This window comes from Adiantum capillus-veneris, chromosome 26 (genome assembly GCF_014529385.1).
Source record: "Adiantum capillus-veneris isolate H3 chromosome 26, ASM1452938v2, whole genome shotgun sequence".
NCBI classification, from domain to species: domain Eukaryota; kingdom Viridiplantae; phylum Streptophyta; class Polypodiopsida; order Polypodiales; family Pteridaceae; genus Adiantum; species Adiantum capillus-veneris.
In genome coordinates, this window is record NC_140956.1 from 124,906,953 (window position 1) to 124,929,768 (window position 22,816).

General features: G+C 42.9%; 1 pseudogene; it reads right to left on the minus strand.

Moving 5' to 3' along the window:
- Nucleotides 1–615: 615 nt before the first annotated feature.
- On the minus strand, nt 616–21,377 carry LOC147424138 (uncharacterized; annotated as a pseudogene).
- Between the last annotated feature and the right edge of the window lie 1,439 nt (nt 21,378–22,816).

The window sequence follows — 22,816 nt, forward strand, 5'->3', positions numbered from 1 at the left end:
CTTTAAGCATGACTAGATTTTCCTTCTTGATGATCCAAGAACCATGAGAAAATATGATAGTGTAACCCAAATCATCTAGTTATCCAACTGACATCAAACTCTTTGTCAATTTGGGTACATGTCTGACCTTATGTAGCATAAACTCAGTGCCATTACACATAGAAAACTTGATGCTGTCCACACCGCATATATCAAGCTCATAAGAGTTTCCTAGCTTCACCGTGCCATGTGTGGCAGTGTATGTAGAAAATCACTCGTTGTGAGGTCCTCGCATGAAAGCTAGCACCACTTGAGTCCACAATCCAATTCTACGCATAACACTCATCATGAGCTAACAATGCATCAGGACTCAAATTTGATGTGAAAATCAACACATCATTTGACACTTCAGAAACTTTTTCAATGGCTGGAGACTCAACCACATTAAGCTCTTCAATCTTCACGTTGCTTCTAGGTTTGTCAGACTTCACTTTCTCTTGGCCATTATCATACTGCATTGTGCGAAAATCTTTCTTCAAGTGTCCCTTTTTATGACAGTAGTAACACTCTACATTTCGCATGTCTTTGCTGCGACTCTTGCTATGACCTTGCCTGTGATCTTGTGAATGACCGTGGCTATGACCACGCTGCCTTTTCTTGTCCACGATTTCCACTAGCCACACATGCATAACCATGCTCACTCGCATCAAGAGATTGACGTCGAATCTCCTCAGTGAGCAATGCACCAGCAACACTTCTGAAATCTAGCTTGCATTGGGTGTAAAATTACTTATGATTGTGTTGAAAGTATCCCATAATGATGGTAGCGAACATAGCAAGAAAATGGGGAACATAACGAACTCCATGAAAAATTTCTATTTCGAAAAGAGACCTATTTTCCTCTAAGGATTTCTAGTTTGAAATGTAAATCTAGATAGGTATTTCTCTTTTCAATATGAGGAAAGAAGGACGTTTTAATTTTAATGTTGGAATATTAGGTTTTTATTTTCCATGATGTAAATATTTCCAGGAATATTTACCATGAAGAAATCAAGACTTTTCCATGTAGGTTTTACTTATACATCATGGAAATTGGAGTTTCTTTACGTGGGGAAATTTCTCACTCCCAACTTGAAAACTTTTCCATTTGGGTATATTAGTAGTTCCCCATGGAAAACTTGTTTTCCAATTTGAAAATATTGGACGTGGCACAATTAAAAATATAAATATATGTATTGGCTAGAGTTAGAGTTGTTTTTTTACAACCACCCGTTTCTTGAAAAAATCAAAGTTTTTATTAGTTTCTTTGCGTTTTAGTGTAATTTATAAAGGGTAGCTCACATTTCACATGTAAAGAATAGGTAAAATTCATGGCAAAAAGGCTATAGCAACCTGGGTAGAATGCCATCTCACCCTTCCAAGCTAGTAGAACATTTCTGCCAAGCCACTTGTTGACCAGCACTTCCAAAAGATCATATCTACCCCTCACCTCATGGACACATGTCTCAAGCACTCATATACCTAAGTTTATCAATATTGCTATCATATTACATTCAAATGTACACGTCTTGAAATTTCATACCCTATCATTAAAATATTGTGTATTTTTTGTGGTTATTTTTTATAAAAATTCTTAGAGCCAAATTGCATGACTACTTTGAAACAATGCTGGAAACAATATTAGCTTACTTCCCAAGATCATGTAGAGGATTCATCACCATGTAGATGAGCATAGATGAAGAGAACTTTTGAGGTTTCGATTCTAAAATGAATAGAATTACAAGGGCCTTTAAATAGAGGCTTTAGTGAAAGCAGTCCATTCTATGTAACATCTCAAAAGATGCTCTTGCTGTGATTTGCTAGTGCAACTTTTAAAATGTACTTTGTGTGTGCTCTTTAGGTCTCTTATAGTTGGCCAAAGTTGACCATACATGTCATCTACATCATCTAAGTTCAATGCATCCATTGCAATTGCCTCCATGCGATCATTGCTCAATAGCTCCACCACAACCTAAAGCATCCAAAAAAACAATAAGTAGTAACTAGAACAAGGCATGTCAATTTGTAATGGAATTGGCCTATTTAACTTGAGAGTAGCGAAAATTAATGAGAGTACTTTTGAGAAGTAACTTTGTGAGCATAACGGGTGAACATAATTGAAGATAGCAACATAATCATAGCAATTAGTTAACTTGGCATGAACAATAATTTTGCAAGAGAGAGAATTTAGAGAACATGACAACAATTGAGGACCGGATTTATGTGGAGCCGGTCCCCCCTCAAATAGGCATTTGTATTATGATTTCTCCTATTAAGAGAGACTTGTTACAATACAATCTTTGTGTTCCTTGTGACCTAGGTGATGCAATGAAGATGGAAAGCTTCATGCATCACAAACATAACATAAACTTGAAGATAGATTTAACTATCCCAAGCCTCAGTCCCAAGACCTCAAACACCTTCGAAGGTGGAGAGAGCTAGCAGGGAATGAGGGTAGGGAAGAGGAAGAAGAAACATTTCGTAGGAGAAAGAATTAGTTCCTCACTTATCATACTCTTGTTGCTAGCATACATAATAGCATAGTAATGAAGAAGAAGGAGATGGCAAGCTAAAGCATTGAAGCATGGCTCTTGGTTGGATTTGCACTCCATAGCCAAGAGTGTTGGTGTAGGCTCTCAACCTCTACTTGCTTGGAGAAGGAGAGGGAGCTCTTGCACTTTACATAGCACACAATGAGAGTGTTTGTGAGTGTGTGTGGGTGAGTATACCCCCTAAGAAATCCCCTAGATTTCTTGGGTTGACCCCCCCCTTGTAGCTCATGCTTGAAGCTCATTGGACCCCTCCAGGCCTAGCCAATCATAAGCAAGAGGCATTACAAGCAGTAGGGGTAGCCTTGAGACAAGTGCCCCCCTTTCCCCTTAGAGAGAGGGCAAGAGAAATGCTAAATCAATTAATTAAATCTCCTAATTTACTATTGGACCCCTTGGGTGGCCAACCAATAGGCTTCAGGCATCTCATGAAGGTAACATAGGTAGGGGCCTGACATGTGTCCCTGCTGCCTCTCCAAGCTTGGGCCTTCCTTGTGTGTGTGAGTGTGTGTTCTCTCTCTAGCCCCTAGGAAAAGGGCTCACCCCCCTCTTTGTAGAGATCCTTTTGAATTTTGGTGCTCAAGCACCTTAGTCATCAAGCATGACTAAGCACTTGGACTAGTGAGTATTCCCACAAGCATCTCAGGCAAGCTTTACAAAGCACCTCAAGTATCTTAATCATGTAGCAAGTCAAGCACCTCAAGCATGTAGCAGATCAAGCACCTCAAGCACCTCAAGCACGAAAAGTACCTCATGCAGGACAAGCACCTCAAGCACGACAAGCACCTCGAGCTTGGGCCGGGTTCCCGCCTCAAGCTCAGCCCTAGCTTACCTGAGGTCAAAGGACTTTTACACACATTATTGGAGGTCTTCAATGAAGCTAACCCTAAGGTCTTATGCTCCATTGGTTAGCCTTGCTCTTTGATAGACCATCTCTCATTTGGGTCCCTTTACCATTGGCCCTGTGTTGAGATAGATCTATAAGTACATATCTATATCTTAACACTTGTTCCCGTTTATTCTCCCACATTAAGTGATCAATTTAATATGAGAAAATCATTTGGGTTGGTTGGATATTAGATTTTATGACATTACCTCTCTCTTGAAATCATAGTCGTCCTCGACTATGAGGTAAAAGAGATAAAGCCTTAGTCATTAGTCAATCTTACTTAGCGGGTAGAGGATCCCTTTTTACCCTACAACATCTTTCCAAGATGGATGACTAATCCTTTTGGTGTTTGGGAGAGTGACAAATTCTACTTGGTGTTTGAGAGTGACAAATTCTACTTGGTGTTTGAGAGATGTGGTCATCACAAACATGATTCTAAGCATGCATACTAGTTAAATTTGTGCACAATTAAAAAGAGGACTAGTCTTATAAGACAAAAACATGAGTCATTTAAAAGAAATTTGTACATTTTCTTACTCTAATATAGCATTGTAAGCATTGACAAGGTTCATACTATCCTTAAGCTGTACTCCTTGCATCCATCTAGCATATTCAAAAGGATAATTTTTGAACTTAATAAGATACCGTCAGATAATTGTCTTCATGCCGAAGGACAACTTCGGGTTGTAGCACCTCTTCTTGGTCTTCAACTTCGGGAGGGTCTTCAATAATTGGTTCAGTTGGTGGCTCTCCTTTGTAGGGCTTAAGTAGGCTTACATGAAAGGCATTGTGTATGAGCCAATGGTTGGGCAACTTGAGTTGATAAGCCGTCTCATTGATGGGCTTCAAGATTTGGAAAGGACCATAGTATCTTTTTGCTAGTTTAGCATAATACTTTTGATGGACCGTAGGATTTTTGCCTGTCGTTTGCCTTAATCGAGCCTTAGGAAACTTGAGTAAGACCCAATCATTTTCTTTGAACATTAAGGCTCTTCTGTGCTTATCAGCAGCAACTTTTTGCCTTTGTTGAGAGATGGATATAGCCTCCCTAATCTTTTGAAAAGATTCTTGTAGGTCACGGCTATACTCATCGGCGGCGAAGATCTTCCCATGTACTTTGAGTAGCAAGGGACTTTTAGGTCTTCCCTCAATGATCTCAAAAGGTGCTTTTCCCGTGGAAGTATGTACAGTATTATTGTAGGCATACTCTACAAGAGGTAAGTACTTTTCCCATTTCGAGCGTTGATCTACTTCGGTAACATATGTGTTGAGTAGATCGAGTATCGTAAGATTGGCTATCTCACTTTGGCCATCCGTTTGTGGGTGATAGACCGAAGAGAAATTCAATCTTGTTCCTAGATTTTCAAAGAGACCTTTCTAGAAATTATTGGTCATTCTAGGATCTCTATCTGACACGATGGATGTGGGTAATCCATGGTGCTTGAAAATCTGAGATATGAAGAGAGTTGCCATTTGATGTGCCTTAATAGTCTTTTTGACAGGAATAAAATGTGCTTTCTTGCTAAACCTGTCGACTATTGTCCATATTCCTGTATTCCCATGGATAGACTTGGGTAATCCAAAGATGAAATCCATGGATATACTCTCCCATGGTGAATTTGGAATAGGCAATGGCTGGAGTAATCCAGGTTGCTTCCCTCTATCATACTTGGTCTTTTGGCATACTACACATTTTGATACATACTCTTGTATGTCCACTTTCATGGTAGGCCAATAGAAGTACGTCTCTACTCCTTGGAGAGTAGGTTGAATACCTCTATGCCCCGCATATGGAGGAGCATGGGATTCATACATAAGTCTCTCATGAAGGGAATGGGTAACACATAGCCTATTGCCGTGGAGAAGGTAACCATCCTGCAAGGTGAATGGTTCCTCTTTCTTCCCCAAAGCAAGGGCTGACATTATGTCTCTAAAGTCAGGGTCAGTAGCATACTCATCTATCATAGAGGATAGATCATTGTGAGTAGCTATAGACACCGCATTAACTTTTGGTCGTCGTGAAAGTGCATCGGCAACTTGATTGTGCTTACCAGCTATGTGAGCAATATGGAAATTAAATTGCGAAAGAGAATTTGCCCACCTCATTTGTTTGTCGGAAAGCTTGGTTTGCATCATGAAATACTTGAGACTTTGGTGGTCGGTTCGTAGGATAAATGAAGTCCCCAATAGGTAGTGCTTCCATGTGTCTAGGGCATGTAGAGCAGCTAAAAGCTATTTTTCATAAATGCCCAAGACTCGTTCATCAATATTGAGCCTTCGGCTCTCATATGCTATGGCATGCCCTTCTTGAAGCAAAACTGCTCCAAGGCAATCACCACAAGCATCACATTGGACCTCAAATGGCTTTGAGAGATCCAGAAGCACGAGGACTGGCTGGGAATTAAGCTTCTCTTTGAGATTTTCAAAAGCATTTTGCTCCTTAGCAGTCCATACAAACTTAACGTTCTTCTTAGTTAAGTCGTGTAGTGGTCCTGCTACTTGAGAGAATTTTGCTATGAAGCGTCTATAGTATGCACACATACCAACAAAGCTTCTTAGCTCATGTAGATTTCTTGGGTTAGGCCATGATTTTATTACCACTAACTTTGATGGATCCATTTGGATACCATCTTTAGAGATAATATGACCTAGGTATTGAATCACTTGAAGGAAGAATTCGCTTTTCTTTTGGTTGAGATAAAGCTTGTTCTCCCTCAATGCTTGAAAAATCACTTGGAGATGTTGCTTATGTTCCTCCAAAGACTTGGATAGATGATGATATCATCAAAGAACACTCCAGTGAATTTACAATATGGTCTAAAAATTTTCTCCATCAAACAATTGAACGTAGCTGGTGCATTAGTCAAGCCAAAAGGCATGACTAGATATTCATAAAGACCAAACGTTGTGCGAAACGCGGTCTTTAAGATATCTTCATCCACTATCCTTATTTGATGATAGCCACTCTTAAGGTCAATCCTACTGAAGTAGGTAGAGCCTTGTAGGTTATTAAAAAGATCTTCTACCCGAGGTACGGGAAATCTGTTTTTGATAGTGATATGGTTTAGTGCTCGATAGTCCACACACATACGGTATGTACCATCTTTATTTTGCACTAAAAGGACTGGAGAACAAAAGGGAGAGGAACTAGGCCTCACCATCCCTTTGTCTACCAGTTCTTGTACTTGCCTTATGATCTCCTCTTGTTGAGCTTGTGAGACTCGATAAGGAGGCTTGTTAGGTGGTGAGCTTCCAGGAAGGAGCTCAATACGATGGTCATCATCCCCTCGTTTTGGAGGTAAGTCCATAGGGATATCATCGATGAACACATCTTGGAATCCTTTTAGAAAATTAGACAAGTCTAACTCTTCTTGATTCCTACCATTTACATTTGATGAAACATTAGTATCTTTCAGAGACTCTTTGGCAAAAATCATGTACGCAGAAACTGAGCTCTTCATTGACTTATCAAAATCAAGAGGATTTACAAGTGGAATAGTGCGACCACGCTCACTAGCATCTATATACATGTTCTTTCCCCTGTAGGTGGAGTAAATTCTCCTTTCAGGGAACTTCATGCTGGCAGCCATGCGATCAAACCATGGTGCCCCTAGAATAACATCCTGATGTTGGAGAGGAGAGATGAAGAAGTCTTCTTTGTCGACATAGCTTTGGACATGAAGCCTCAACTTCCCAATCAAGGGAGTAACGGAGGCTTGTTGTCCCTTAAAAGCTACATCAGCCACTACTATATCTCCCATCTCAAAAACTTGAATGCCCAACTTGATGGCCAACTCTATTGATATGAAGTTGAGAGTAGAGCCAGGGTCAAACAATATGAAGGCATCATGCTCTTTTACCTTTCCCCAAGCATAGGAGAGTGATGATCCTTTGCAATGAGCATCCTCTTTTGGAGCTTCGATGGTGGAACCCCTAGGAGTCTCATTGCGAGTATTCTTCTTGGGGCAAGAACGATAGCCATGTCCTTGCTCCCCACACTTGAAACACTTATGGTCCTTGCGAAAAGCTCCAAGCTCTTCAGGAGAGAGTTTGTTTTTACCTTTGTAAACTCCCTTCTCCTTGGAACGATTGTTGTTGTTGTTGTTGGAATTGACTTGGGAAGTATTTTGAACATTGGTTTTTCCCTTTGCATCATTTTTGTCTTTGTTTTCCATGGGCTTGACATTACGTCTAGCCCCTTGATGGAAATTGATGCGTGAAGCAACCATGGTGTGATGGATTAATTCGGTAATCGTAGCAGGCCATTGAGAGTTGATGTATTCGGCCATATCTTCAAGTAATCCCGCACAGAATTGCTGCCTTTGCTCGGCAAACTCTATCTTTTGAAAGACAGTAGCCTTGATATGTAAATCCCAAAACTTGTCTACATATTTGTGGATAGACTCATGGGAGAGGAGATTTAAGCTGCGCCATTCAGTAAGCACTTTGTCCTTTGCATCGCTTGCAAGGAATTGCTTCATGATGGAAACTCGTAGAGTTTTCCATGTCTTTGGGGCTTCACCATTTCCATGAAGGCTAGCCCACCATTGACGAGATGATTTTTGAAAGTGCATAGCTACATGGCATAGCTTGGAGGACTCTGTGAAGCCCTCATCTCCAAAGGCCGCATCAAATTGCTGGATGAAGGCCAACACTTTGTCGGTAGAACCGAAGGTGCCATCATAGGTGAGAAAAGAGATATTCTTTCCTCCCTCCTTGAACTTCTTTAGCTTTTGTGACCTTCGCCATGCAGGAAATGATTTGCGATGTCCTCCCCTCTTGTATTCTCTAGAATAATAGCCATAACTTTCGTCAGAAGAGGAGGAAGGTAAAGAAGAAGGAGAAGAGGGTGACCTCTTCCTAGCCCTTTTCTTCCTTTGTTTCCTCTCTTGCCTTTCAGAGTGATGAGGAGAAGGACTATGTGTTGATCTTTTCCTCTTGGGAGGAGTAGGCAATTGTCTAGACCGACGTCTTCGTGGAGCCACATCTTCAGAGGAACTTAAACTTTCATTGCTTTCTTGCTCTTTGGATTCCTCCTCTCGAATGGGAGAGAGTCTTCTTTTGGGGGTCTCTTCAAGAGGCCTCCTAAGCTCTTTCTCCTCTTGGAGAGGAAGGGAAATTCCATAAGCACGAAGTTGTTGAGTAACTTCGGCTTGCAAAGCAGGGTTGCCCATAGCTTGCTGCAACCTAGTGACGAGATAATTCACAAACATGGGAGCATCATCATTAGCACCTTCATGTGCAAAATCAAAGCTATCAATGTTCATTCTACTCTCTTGATTATTGTCAGTGTGCGCTCCTTGCCGCACTGTCGAAGCAAGGGACTTGCCAATACACCGTGTGCGAGCCACAGACGGCTCCAAGCACACAACAAGCCTAAACTAGCAAGCTCAAGAAAACAAAGGGTGTGTCACTCACCGCTCTACGCTCGCCTTCGTGGTGGATTCCTCGCCGCGATGAAGAAGAAGCTGCAGTCGTGCCGCGCTCAACCGCTTCGCCGCCGTCGTGCCTTCATAATGCTCGATCGCACACACACTCTCCCTCTCTCTCTCTCTCACACACACACACACAAGGAGGTGAAGAAGAAGAAGATGGAGATGGAGCAAGAGCACTCTTCAATTGCACAAATGAGAGAATGAGTAAAAATTAGGTTTAGTTGGCTTTTATAGGAGCTCACCCCATTCACACTTGGGCGCCCATGCTTAACCAACTAATCCCTTGAATGTCCAAGTTAAAGTGCGCCTCTCATCGACGATCACTCTACCTTTCCCTATTGGTCCGACAAGCCCGGTACCTGACTCTAAATAATACAACGTTTATAGATCATAGGGTGTCCGTGTGCCGTGAGGGTTAACATGCCCCCCTTCCTGATGTAGATTCCGTCCTCGGAAGCTATTGAGTTGAAGCTGGTTCGTCGAGGTGGAAGAGCATTTGAGATGAATGTCCTTAGCCTTCTTCAGTCACTGCAAAATCAAACAGCATTGGCACAGTAATTGCATTCTCTTAAAAAGCATATGCAGTTTTAGGTAGACACATTGATTGGTCAAAGAATTTCAAACAATTTGGTAGCAATGAACATTAAATTGCAATGTAATCAAATGCATAAACAGATGTAAAGGCAAAAAATTAAACAAGTCTGGGGTCGCTAATTTGACGGTCGAAAAGCACTAGAGATCGAATATTAATACCATGGGTAAGCTTCTTAACTTTCTGTGGTCAATTAAGTTGTTTAATCGCGAGAGCCAAGTATTCATGTTCAAGGGCTGACTAGAGGCTATATCTAGAAAACCTTGTAGTTAAGCTACCATAAAAGGAATTTCTCATGAAATCATCGCCTGACTGATTACTTTTTCTTTGACCCCCCAAGGTCTTTTCACAGTGATTCAATTTTGAAGTGTGTGCTTATTTTGTATGCCTTGGGTTTTTTGCTTTTCAAGGAAAAGCGCCCACACTGGGAACCTCTAGGGCTCTAGTACCATAGGCAATATATGTGAGTGAAGTACCAAATCAAGCTGAGATTTCTCTTCCAGCTTAAAATTTTACATTGTGGCACTTTGATTTTTTGCTTGTTCATTTTCAGCATTTAAATTTTGTAACTTTGGGGGGTCATATAACATTGTTACACTCCCCAGGCTCATCACATTAGTAAACTCCCTTTATAATACTTACGCTAAAGGTCAATAGGGTTAAGCCCACTAGAAAGCCCTAGTACATTTCATACAATGCTGCCTAAATCGGATTAAGAACCTAAGTAACCATTGTTTATTAGGAAGGCATTCCCCATGGTATTAAGAGAAGATTTCTAATACCTAGCTTGGTCAAACTAGCTTAGTCAGACTGCTTGATTTTTAAACCTAGACAAGTGATTATGACAAAAGATTGCATTGAATTAAATGTTGGATACTAAGCCAATGCGCTGAATAGTATGCTACCAATCACAATCAAAGCAGACAATCATAGATGCAAAAAAGATAAGGGCAATGCTAATGGACAAGAAACACCTGTTTGTGTCGATGGTCGCGCTTGATTTGAAGTGTGAACGAGAGAAAGGTTCCATGAAGGTCCAATCCTATCAATAGCAACACGTTCCTGTACACACTAGGAAACAAAAGGAATACCTCCAGGAGGCACATTAGTGGGAAAAGAGAACTTCGCTAATCTCTCAACTCTAAAACAGTCATGACATAGGTTTCTGTTTCACATTACCAAATGTGACATGTGTAGGTCTGAGTCAATGTTTTGACTTTAATGTGCATACTCGTTTGCTAATTGCTCTTGCTCTTTTTTTTTTTTTGTGAGTATAAAGCTTTATATGTACATTCCCTAAGATCGGAGATTGAGAGGTCAGGGAAAAAGGTTGAGAGGGAAGCAAGTGAATGATGACTGTCAGCAAACACTCCCCCCTTCCTTGGGTAGATCATACCGTTTAAAATGAGCTTGTCACCCTTTGAAACCAATTGTTCCAGTTGGTAATAGGTGAGGATTTTTGCCAGTAGTTTGTTATTACCCTAGGTGCCTTGTCAAGCTGCAAGGGTGGTAAGGTACTCTCCCAGGATCGAACTTGAAGTGGTTCATCAGGTGATTCTTGAACACTGGGAGGTGTGGATTCTTTTGTAGCTTCATGGAGGTCCACTACTATAGATGGAGGCTGTGTAGAAGCTTTTACCTCTATGGATGTATTACATGATGAGCTAGAATCTTCATGGGACTCCCCCCTTCCTGAGCTAGGTGGAACAAATCGTTCTTTCTTTGGTACCCAAACTAGCTCGGGAGCGGGTGTGTAGCATTCTGTGATTTTTTTCTTTTCCCGATCATTGATTCGTTTTGGAGCTACGGGATTGGGCTCACTTGGGTCAGGTGATAGGTAAGAGCACAATCTACGTTTTGGTACCCAGATTTGATCATTTCCTTGATAGTAGCCTTGGGCTTCCAATAGTCGTTTAGGGATCCATCGCAACATTTTCTTACTTTTCTTGGAGCGAGTGGTACATTTCTTACAAGGCTTATGTTTTTTAGCACTAGGTATGGTCACTAAGGAAGCTTTAGGGACCCACTTGTATGTTTTCTTCGTTACATTAGGATGAGTCTTGTCAGAAGCGATATGCATTGCTTGTAGCATATTCAAGGGTATAGGCATTTCATCCCCCTCAGGTGTTACCCAGGTCGTCCCCCTATTTCCCCAAGTGTCTATGGTTGATGCTAGGTGGACCCAATCCACATTGTCCGACTCAGTCATCCCAGGTAGGATATCCATATAAGGAGAATCTTGGCCAATGTCTGTATCCTTCTTACAAGTGTAACAATATTGTAGTGGGGCTGAGTGAACTGTGGTGTCAGAGCGATGATCAATAATGGTTTTACTCCCTAAGGGGTGTACCTTACCAGTCACCAAATCCACTCTAAGGACAGAGTCTTGGAATTGCAAATAGACATGATTTTTAGACCAATCGTGAACCATTTGTGCTTCCCTCATGAATGGTCGTCCTAAAATCATTTCATATGACATAAGGTGTTTAGAGAAATCCATTACAATGAACGTATGTCGTACCTTGTGTCCTAGAACTTTGATCTTAAGATCCTTGAGCATCCCCATAGGTTTGGCTATGGTACCATTTGCCATCTTTACCACAATGTTAGTAACACTGAGGCGGGGTTTTCCCATGGATTCCCAACAATCTTTTGTAACTATGCTAACTCCCGCACCACCATCAAGAATTCCCTTTATAGTTAATCCCTTGGTAGTGATGGGTAGGGTCGCATTAGACTCGTCGCCTTCAAAATACTGGCCTAATTCGTTAATGGGTACCTCGATCACAGACTCGTGTCCATCTAAGTCAAGTGATTGCACATGATTTTCCTCATCAATCATAATCGAGTCAGGCCTATTTGGTTGCGCAAACTGCGGTAATCCCGTTCGTAGCTCTCCGTTAAGGAATGCTCGAAGTGCAAGGAATAACTCAGGATCTCCATACAGCTTTGCTATGATCGTGGTTCGGACCTCAGAAGACATGAAGTCCACTAGTTTGGAATCATTCATTGGCGTTTTGCAGGGTGTAGGTCCTTGACTAGGAACTGGTGAGGATGGAATCTCATATTCCTCAATGGGATCAGGTATTCCTTCGTTAAACATCCTTTCCAACTAGAAGGGTGTATGCTCACTTTCTGATGTCCTGTCCTCACTCCCTTCTTGGATGATACTAGATATGGCTAACGGTCTATGGTTCATGTGGGGTGGATGAACTTGCGTGGGAAACACTGTGTCATGAATTTTTACATGCATGGGTTCTGGTTCTAGTTTCCTTTGAGTCTCCTCCACTAAACCTCTTAGATGTTTCACCTGCTTAATCTCGTCTACAGGGTTTGGGTACGTCCCAATCTTCTTTTTACGATTCTTCCCTTTTTGCCCCTGCGGTTTTTCTTGGGGGTCTTGGATTGGATTTGGAAACACTTGTGGTGTTTTCAGAGGCTCTTTATGATTTTCTCCTTTTCGGTTTTCATTTGGTTCCATGTTACGGTTTTCTTTGTCGGTCTTTCTCTTTGTGGTATTGGTTCTAGTCTCCATTGTCTCGACTGAATCTGAATCATCCTCGAGGTCATTCATATACACGGGGTCATCTCCTGTTCCTATGTTTGTTTTGGAACTTGGCTTTGAATTTTCCGTATTCTGCGACTTCTTCCTTCGTGTCTTCTTTTTCTTTGCTTGGATAATTGACGCGGTATCTCTCTCTTCGAGGATATGTCCTGGCCCTTGAAGCATGGACCGTGTAATCGCATAAGCGGGTGCGACGGGTGGTATTGGTGACGTCACACTAGCAATTTCGACCAAATTCAGGGGTGTGATTTTAGGCGCATTTGGGTTATAGGGGCATTGGGCAATCAAGTGATCTATGCCACAACGATTACATGTGAGTATTGGCATTGCAGACGTGCTCCCTTGATTCATTTGCATCTGTGCAGCATCCTTTTGCAGCCTAATAGGGCACTCCGCTACTCGATGTGGTCCACCACACTCGTAGCATTGAAGAGGTGGCCTCCTAGCCTGGGTGTTGATATTTTGACCTCTGGATGCGAGAGCAGCAGCTTGATAAACCGGCTTGACTTGTCCCCAACAATCTTCCATGTAGTATATAGGACATTCTTCCAATGTATCAAGTCCGTAGGCAATACTAGTGTCTATTTCCTCCTCACAACCATCTGCATAAGCATTAGATGGCTCGCAACCCACTTGGTTCATAGGGGCGACTCTTGGATGCGGGGGCTGCGGTCCTAGCACAGGAGGTGGTAACGGCGTAGCTTGTACAACATTTTGAGATCTAGGGACCATGTGTTGCGGTAGTTGCTCAACAGGTGGAGTAGGCATCAATACAGGAGCTCGAGGCGCATCCGTCCAAGCTACAGGTGGTCTATTTGCCATCATACGTTTGATCATTAAACAATCCTTAGCTTGGTGACCATACCTACCACATGCGTTGCAAGTTCCATTAAATTTTACTCTAAACGTAGGGCACTCACTAGTGCTATGTGGACCTAAGCAAATGGAACACCATTGTTGCTCCCTTCTTGGATACATGTGACTATTTTGAGGGGGTCAATTATCCTTAAGAGACTCTTGGATTGCCTTGGTGAGGTCTGTCAAGAATGTCTCAAATACCTTTGGCTCATTGGCAATGGGCTTTGCAGTCATGGGTTCATACTCAATGGCTTGTGAGCTAGTGGATCTCGTGTCAGTAGACACCCTCATGCCTGCTATCATCAAGTTGTCCTCTAATTGGATTGCATTGGCAGTGACATCTTCCCAGGTTGTGATACCTCTAATCACTAGTCCATTATAGATTCCTTCATTCCTCAACCCTCGAATGAATCGATCAAGCAGTTGGTTATTGTTGAAGCGCTCATTTACAGGGCAGCGAGAGTTTAAGTGCTTTAGACGACTAATGAAGTCCCTTACTGACTCTCCTTCCTTATGTTCGGCCTTCTGTAGCTGAGATGCTACACCCCAAAGCACACCTTCTCGTATGTACTCCTTTAGAAACAACCTTCGAAGGGTAGGGTAGATTGTTTTCTCGTCCACCCTTAGGGTCCTATACCAATCTCCAGCCTTCCCACTTAATGTCAAGCTTAAGGCATTGCACTTATGTAGTTCGTTGCGTTCCCCTAAGGAATCACATACTTGTTCAAACACTTCAATGTGTTTCCTAGCATCTTCGTCCCCATTGAATTTTTGCGTGAGTTTGGCAATTTGTACTGCCTTACTTCTAGGCTCTCTATCACATGCATGACGCATATTTTCCGCGATAGATCGACCTATGGTTTGAGCAAACGCTGCCAAGTCACATATGTGAGGAGGTAGGGCCGGTGGAGGTACTCTTGGAATCATATGTGGGAGAGGGAGGGGTGCCGGTCTTGGCATATGTGTGGATGATGCAGGATATGGAACATAACCGGGCATAGGTCCACTTGGATAAGGGCTAGGGAGCGGCACTCGAGGAGCATAAGCAAGTGGTACTATTGGAGGTGTGGGGGCCATGTGTGCATAAGGGGCTAGAGGCACATATGGTCGAGGCCCCATATTAGGTACTACGACACTAGGTAGTGGCACTGCGCTAACCGTAGATGTCATCGGTACATTCTCTGTCAGGCTTATCCCTGGAGTGAGCACTGTGTTTTCCTTAATAGAGGGTTGAGCCAAGTTAGGGAAGCTAAAGTTTTCGCTCGGAGGCTCAGATTGCATAGAGACCCCAGGTGAAATGACGTAAGATGGGTCCATGGGGCTCATTAGAGGAGTCTCCATTTGTGATAGAGTAGGCTGTTGAGCCTTGCTCGTATCCAGAAATCTCATGGGGCCAGTTGAGAGTATATTTACCCCTCGGTTTTGCCTTTGTGATTGAATAATGCCATGGATAACATTACAGATCATTTTCTGTTGATCTTCGATGCTCGTGGCACTAGAGGTGGATTGTACAATCTCTATCCATCCTACATGGTAGGCATGGCCAGAGTGTAGATCCATCAACACCTCAGTGTGGAGGTCGTATGTCCAATGATCATTAATGAACAATCCTTCTAGAGTCGACGTGTTAACGGTTTCTTGTGAGGTAGAAGCAATGTTGCTCCCCGTGGTTTTACTTGCCACCAACGGTACTCTAGAGGGAACTTCTGAAGGAGGCAGCTCAACAGGGCCTTCTTGGTAAGAAGTTGGTAGAATATCCACATGGACACTCTTTGGGGGTGTGGGGTCCACGTGCGATGTGAAAGGAGAGTCCACTTCCCCACCCCCTTCGTGTGCTTCATTTGCATCAGGTTCCGAGCGAGTAGCTCTACCTAATGTTTCCATGAAACGGCTAAACATACTAGTACTAGGCTGTGGAGCTTCGGGAGGTGCATGGCCTTCTCTCTCAGTGTTTTGGGTAGGGTATGCTTCCATGATTTCTGAGTCGGAGGAGGAATCACTAGCGGCTATTTTAGGGTCTTGGGTGGTGCTACCTTGTGTCCCCGCTGAGGGTCTAGAGCTTATCGTGGATGGGTAATGGGTGTCCGTATGAACAGAGGCACCCTCAATATGCTCGTGTTCTAGCACCCGCCCAGAGCGTAAGTGCATGTGCTTTTGATACCCTAAGGTGTCAAAAAGCTGCTCTAGGAGGCCTTGTGACTAGTTTTTAGCGTGTTTTTTGTTTGTTTTTTTGCTAGATTTTTTAGAGCGTGTCGTGGAATGGGCCGTGTGATAGCTCGAAACGAGCGTATCGGTCAGAGGGTCGTGCCGTGCTTTACAGCCCTCCGTTTGGTCACTCTATGCCCTCGGAATCCCTAAAACTGTCAATTTCCAGTAGGGAACTAGGCCCAAACTAGAAAGTCTAAGGGTGCAAGTGGGAAGAGAAAGGAGGAGAGTGGAGGACTTGTCCCACATGCTCTCATTCTCTCTTGAGGGAGTAGGGTATATATATAAGAGTGAGTCTAGTATATATCATAGGACTGAGGCCTGAGGCCTGGTCTTGGGCTTGGGAAAATTATCCCGATCCCGATCTATCTTTTATATAAACCAACCCGTCCGTTTTAAGAGTCACGTTTTTTATTTTCGAAAAATTTCGCCGCCCGCTCACTCGCGTTTTTTATTTCTGATTTTTTTTATTTTTTTTCTGAAATTTTTTTTTCCATTTTTTTTTGATGCAGAAAATACAGAAATTGAAAATGCAGAAATGCAGAAAATACAGAAATTGAAAATGCAGAAATGCAGAAAATTGAAAAAAACGCAGAAATGCAGAAAATTGCATAAATTGAAAACGCCGAACTTGAAAATGCAGAAATTGCAGAAAATTGAAAAAACGCAGAAATGCAGAAAATTGCAGAAATTGAAAACGCCGAACTTGAAAATGCAGAAATTGCAGAAAATTGAAAAAACGCAGAAATGCAGAAAATTGAAACTTGACAGCAAATGCAGAAAACGCAAAAAACAGAAATCTCCACACACTCCTTCCCTGCCTTTCCTATGATAGAAATTGCACCACAAGGAAGCGTAAAGTGCTAACCGAGCTTAGTGTAGGGCATATCCCCGGCAACGGCGCCAAAAATGTGCGCTCCTTGCCGCACTGTCGAAGCAAGGGACTTGCCAATACACCGTATGCGAGCCACAAACGGCTCCAAGCACACAACAAGCCTAAACTACCACGTCTCCACTAAATTTTTGTGTGAGCTTGGCTATTTGTACTGCCTTACTTCTAGGCTCTCTATCAGACGTGTTACACATATTCTCAGCAATAGATCGACGGATAGCTTGAGCAAATGTTGCCAAGTTACCTAAGTGAGTAGGCACCGTGGGTGAAGGCGCTCCAGAGACTACATGTGGAGTAGGTATTGGCATTGAGCTTGGTGCATAGGAAGCCCTTGGGTTCCACGTTGGGTACGATGTTGTGCCATGTGGTGATCCATAGTTCATATGGGTGGCCCTAGGCATAGCAGACGCCGGATGTGACATGCTAATGCTACCCGATATAGTCCCATGGAAATAAGAACTTGTGTATTGTGGTTGTGGAGCATAGGTAGTTGAAACAATGGGAGGGGTAGGTACTACATGAGTGTGATGACCTATAGGTGCATACGATTGGTACACACTTGTAGGTACTTTTGCAGGCATTGAGCTACCATGTAGTGGTGCTTTACTAACAAATGAGGTTCGTGGCGTGTTTCTCGGCATGCCCATCATTGGGGTAGGCATGATAGCCGTGGTGTCATCAAGGGAAAGATGAGCTAGACTTGGAAAGGTGAAGCTATCACTTGTGGGCTTAGATTGCACTGAGACCCTAGAGAAACAACATATGGGGGATCCATCGGACTTACCAAGGGAGTCTCCATTTTCGATAAGGTCGGTTGTTTAGCCTTCCCTGTATCCAAGAATCTCATGAGACCCGTTGAAGGCATGTTGATCCCCTTGTTCAGTCTCTCTAACTCAATGACCCTATGGATGATCTCACAAACTCTTTGTTGTTGATCCTCTACACTAGTAGCACCCATTGTGGATTGTAGGACATCTAACCAACCCACATGATAGGTGTAACCTGTGTATAGGTTGGTCAGAGTATCTGTTTGTAATTTGTACTCCCAGTTCTCATTTAAGAACACTCCATCTAGGATTGAGGTGCTAGGGGTGTCATTTGAGCTAGATGCAATGTTGCTTTCTAGGGGTTGGCCCTTAGCGGTTGCTAAATCAGGAGCTCTTGATTGCTCTCTTAGCAAGGATATTGACATAGGAGCTTTCGCTTTTAACTCTCTTCGTTGCTCCGCCTTGCGTAAGCTCTCGACTTCCTTTTCCCTCGCTGCAAGGATATATCGCTCAACCTCTTGCACTTCGGCAAGGCTTCTACCATCGGGTAATATGACCTCGGAGGGAAATAACTCTGAAGAGTCAGGAGGTGCAGTGAATGAAGTATTCACGTGCACATTCTCTAACGGTATAGGGTCTACGTTTGTCACGAATGGAGAATTTACTTCCCCACCCCCCTCATTTACATCATTAGCTCCATGTTCGGAGCGAGTGGCTCTACTAAAGGTTTCCTTCAGGCGGCTAAGCACACTCGGCCCGGATCGTGGGCCCATGGCATGCATGTATTGGCTTGAGCTATCAGGACTAGGCATTGGGAAACCTTCCATGACGTCGTAGTTGGAGGAAGAGTCACTAGCCACTATGTTCGGGTCTTGGTTTGTACTACCTTGGGTCCCCGCCGAAGGTCCAGAACCTAAAGTAGGTGGATATTGAGAACTCGCGTAAGTCAAAATTCTCTCTTGTTGCTCCGTCTCTAGCACACGACCAGAGCGCAGATACATGTGCCTTTGGCACCCTACAAACGTCGACGAATAACCTCGAAGGTTAACCGCTTACCTTTTTTAAGCGTCCGTTTTCACTCGCGTTTTTTACGTTTTTAATGTTTTTTAATGTTTGATTTTTTTATTAAAGTGTATGATAGCTCGAAATGAGCATATCACTTAGAGGGTCGATGTGTGCTTTACAGCACAATTTTCGGACATCTGAAGTTCCGTTGGTCCTCAAAAAATCGATTCTTAGCTACGTGTGAAGCTAAAATTCGTAATTTTAAAGGGCGATAGATGTCTAACCCTGAGCGTGAGGTTGGGCTTGGGTCTGGGAGATATTCTCGATCCCGGTCCTACCTTTAAATTTTTTAAATTTTTTAAATTTTTTTGAGATTTTTTTTGAATTTTTTTTTAAAGGATAAGGTCACCGCGGCCTGCACGAGAGCACACACACACACACACTCTATCTACCTACTTCTAACTAATACACGTACTGTTACACACTAACACACTCTATTAACTCTCACAGATCTACTTCCTACTTACTATACACAGAAAACTAACTACCTTAATATACAGAGAATAAACACAGTCCCTGTGAAAACTCCATTAACAAAAAAAACTAACAACCTTAATACACAGAGAATAAACATAGTACCTTTGAAAACTCCATTAACAAAAAACACACACAGTATAACACCAAATCCCTCTTCTCAACACACACACCCTCCTTCCTTACCTTTCCTACAATAGAAATTGCACCATGGAGAAGCACAGAGGGCTACTCGAGCTTAATGTATGGCATTTCTCGGCAACGGCGCCAAAAATATGCGCGTATGTCGCACGTGTCAATGCAAGGAACTTGCTGATACACCGTGTGTGAGCCACAAATGGCTCCAAGCACACAACAAGCCTAAACTAGTAAGCTCAAAGAAGGCTATGGTGTGTCACTCACCGCTCTACGCTTGCCGTCGTGGAGGATTCCTTGCCGTGAAGAAGAAGGATCTGCCGCTTTGCCGCGCTCAACCGCTTCGCCGCCGCCGTGCCGTCGTCGCAATGCTCGATTGCACCCTCTCTCTCTCTCTGTCACGCATACACACACACACAAGGAGATGAAGAAGAAGAAGATGGAGATGGAGCAAGAGCACTCTTCTATTGCACAAATGAGAGAATGAGTGAATTTTAGGTTTAGTTGACTTTTATATGAGCTCACCCCATGCACACTTGGGCGCCCATGCTTAGCCAACTAATCCCTTGAATGTTCCAGTTAGAGTGTGTCTCTCATCGACGATCACTCTTACCCTTTTCCTATTGGACCAACAAGCCCGATACCTGACTCTACAAGTAGATAATACAATGTCCGTCATAGGTGATAGGGTGTCCGTGAGCCGTGAGGGTTAATAGTGGCAAGCTTTTGTGAAATCATACAAGAGAGCAGAGTGACGATCCACATGATCGGAGGCAAACAAGCCTCATAGGACTGGTCTAGAACAATACATGTCATGATGACATCTTGTAATAAGTAAAGCCTACGAGTAGTTGTGGTTTCTCTATCAAGCAGAAAACTTGTAACCTTTGACCCTCAAGGCTCGGTCTGAGCTTGAGGTTGGTGTATATTTATGATGTTCTTAATACTATCCATTCACAATTGTGAGTTTTGCAAAAAAAAGGATATGTCTATATTACAAGGTTTCAAAACTCATTTTAAAAAAAATTACCTCATCGGTATCATCAGGGGTGATGACCCCTTGGACGAGGTCCATATAAAATGCACTTAGAGGAGTCTCTTCTTTGAGCAATGTAGTTGATACATTGCTCATAGCGCAACCTTGGGTAGACTCCATGGGAGTTATATCATCCTTGACCAACTCGTTCTAGAATGAATGAATGTGTGTGTGTGTGTGTGTGTGTATGTGTGTGTGTGTGTGTGTGTGTGTGTGTGTGAGAGAGAGAGAGAGAGAGAGAGAGAGAGAGAGAGAGAGAGAAATTAGAACAAGTGAGAGATACATAAAAAACTTACAAGATACATAATATACATATTGGTAATATCGTTTGTGAATTGGTGTGATTATGACCAAGACTTCGATCAATGTTGTCGACTTGAGCATAGCATCTACATCTTTTTGCGTCCACCATTCCTTTGCCACACTTTCTAATGTAGTGTCAATGTTCCAAGACCTTCATGTACACATCTTCAATTCGTCATGGCAATTCTCCAAGTTCTCCAAAGTGGAGAGGTGGAATGTGCTCCATATTTTCTTTGATAAAATCAAGAATTTGATTCGATTTTTCACTACTATTGCGGAGATTGATAGAGGAAAAATCCTCTTTGTCTTGCCCGCAAAAACCATGTCAAACAACTCTCTAATTTTTACCATGCCCTTGCTAAAAGATACCCATGCTTCTCGATAGTGTTTCACAAGGAAGGCTTTCCCAATGGTGGCATGCATATCTTTTACCTTCCTAGGATAGAAAATCCTATCATATGTTATTGGGCGCGCGTCATTTTTAGGGACCCCTACATTACTTGTGATAAATTCACTAACTACAGTGGGTAAAGTAGGTTTGACATGAGGTTCGGTGTTGTATTCTAGAGCTTCGCTTTGTGAGGCTATGCGCATATTCTCGGAAGAATGAAAAAGCGGTGATGTTTGACTCTTAGGAACAAATATGTGGCCACCCTCTAGTACCCTCTTGGACCAACCCACCGAAGCATGTCTATGGGCAACACTCTTTATGCCTATCTCATTCCAACCTTTACTAGTCATGTACAAGCAAAGTTTTCCATTAATACCACTGGAAAAAATAGCCTCAAAATATTCACTTGTACCACAAAACCTTTGCACAAAATTAACCATTGATATAGTGTTCCATGATATTGTCACCTTGGAGTTAGTGTCAAAGCTCACATCTTCAAAGCTACGAGCCAAATTGAAAAGATTAAAGAAATAATACTAAATAAAGCTTAATTTTTTGCTAAAGGGAAGAGTATAGTCTTGAATTCAGAACGCTTCCCATTATATGTACCCTTTGGCGGCCATATCTGTCCGCGAAAATGCAATTTATGGAACTCGTGATATAGCCCTTGTGAGCACCTGCGAGCAATTGGCCTTTTCTTCTTGTGGCACATATAAACCGGTTGGGAGTCTCAAATGGAGATGAGCTGTAGGAGATTCGTTGTGATTGTCGAAGGTGGAGATGACCTGGTTGGCCTTGAGGAGGACTCCTACTCAGGAGCTTTTTCAAGCTTGGGCGGTCGTAATATAATTAGCAAGTGAAGTTGGCATTTGAGGAGAAGCCTTGTGCGTTCAACGCGCTTTGTGCATAGCCAAACTAATGAGCTAGAGAAACCAAAAATTAGATGTGGTGGGATATGAACAGAGAGAACCGATTTAGACTAGGTTCAGACGGAACCGGCAGAAGGAACAAGTCTTTGCATATCTATCGCCGCCTGGTGTGGAGGAGGAAAAGTGAAAAAGTGAAGGGGGCTGAGAGAGGCCGTCAACTCTTCCTTGGGGGGGGGGGGGGGGGGGGGGGGAAGAAAAATGGAGGGCTTGGTGGAAGAGTGCCTCAACTCCAATCAATCAAATTTTTCCATGGAGCATCGGCACCACTTTGCATTTCTTTTCCGCTGCCTAGTCTGAACCCACCCTTAGATTGTAGCTGCTAACAGCATTTGTGTGTGTGTGTGTGTGTGTGTTTGGAGGGAAACTTGAAACGTGACTTCATTGCCTGCAAAAGCTTATAGAATCGAATTATATTGGTTTTTCCAAAAATCATAACCGTAAGAAGCGGCGCCCACTAGCCCTCCATAATGTGACGCTATAGTGTGAAATTCGTGAATGATTCACAGACTCGTGGAGAGAGAGAGTGCAGCAATGTGTGTGTGTGTGTATGTGTGTGTGGTTCATTGTTTGCAACATCGTGCTAGAGTCTGTCGTCAGCCAGCGTGGACCCACTCCCACCTCTTCGCGTTGATTTAAAGCCCTGACTCAGTATCCGTCAGTCCAGTCATTTTCATTGGGCCATTTTTAAGGCCAAAATACCCCCTTAATTTGTG